This window comes from Octopus bimaculoides, chromosome 28, assembly GCF_001194135.2.
Source record: "Octopus bimaculoides isolate UCB-OBI-ISO-001 chromosome 28, ASM119413v2, whole genome shotgun sequence".
Lineage (NCBI taxonomy): Eukaryota > Metazoa > Mollusca > Cephalopoda > Octopoda > Octopodidae > Octopus > Octopus bimaculoides.
In genome coordinates this window covers 13,900,801-13,902,157 of record NC_069008.1, presented here as the reverse complement: position 1 = coordinate 13,902,157, position 1,357 = coordinate 13,900,801, and positions in this window count along the sequence as shown.

The following is a 1,357-nucleotide window of genomic DNA, read 5'->3' as shown; positions in this document are numbered from 1 at the left end:
TCTCCCCCCCTCTCCCCCACCCTTCACTATTACAACAAATAAAGGAAATACTTTTTCAGATTAGCATTGTCACTACTACTACTACTACTTACTACTACTACTACTACTACTACTACTACTACTACTACTACTACTACTACTTACTACTACTACTTCTACTACTACTACTACTTCGTGATAAACTATAATTACTTCTTATGGTTCTCATTATCTTTATTAACAAAGTCATCATCATCATTAATATTACTGTCATTATTATTATTATTATTATTATTATTATTATTGTCCTTGTAATGTCCCTCTCATCCAATGCCCTGTGGCAAATAAAAGGATTCATCATCGTCATCACCGTCATCATCATCATCATCATCATCATCACCATTATTTATTATTGCTGTTGAAGGCAGCTGGCAGCATCATTAGCACTTCAGGCGAAATGCTTAACGACATCTTGTCTGTTGTTATATTCTGAGTTCAAATTCGGCCATGGTCGACTTTACCTTTCATCCTTTCGGGGTCGATAAGTTAAGTACCAGTGAGACACTGGGGTCGATGTAATCGACTAGTCCCTCTCCCCCATATTTCAGGCCTCATGCCTCAGTAGAAAGGATTATTATTGTTGTTGTGTTTCTTTTTATCACAGGTTTTGTTCGAACTCCTGGAGTCTTGCATGTGTAGCGGGCTTGCTACCTACAGCCTACGGTACCATGCTATCCGTTCTTTTCTGCTATCTAATACTTTCTTTATTATTCTGGCCATGCCAAGGAGGCGAACCTTTTGTAACAGTTCTACTGGGCCCTCTATTCCAATTTCCTTTATGTTCCTCTTGATGCCTTCTGATACTGTCCCCAAGGACCCAACAATAATTGGCACTACCTTCACCTTCTTCATTTTGCATAGCCGGGCTATTTCGTATTTAAGAGGGCTGTGTCTGTCTATCTTTTCGCCTTCCTTCTTGACTATTCGTGGGTCAAAGGGGCACACAACATCAACCATTACAGCACATGCGGTGCGCCTTGTCCACCACCACTACACCCAGTCTGTTATGCTCAAGCACCTGATCTATTTTGATTGGGAAATCCCAGAGCATTTTGCTACTCTCCGACTCCACCACTCTCTGCAGTGTATGCTCATGCCACATCTCGCCTCTCTCTAGCCCCGACTTTTCACACAGTTTCAGACCCAACTATCATCATGCCTGTATACAGCTGAAACTGTAGACTGAGAGAGATGAAACACCTTGTGGCCTGTTCCATCTCTCTATGCTCTGTGTTCATGTACAACCAGGCTTTTAACTTTCATCTGTCAGAGGAAGGGGTTCAGTAAAACAAAGTACCAGTTATATACTGGGGAGGGC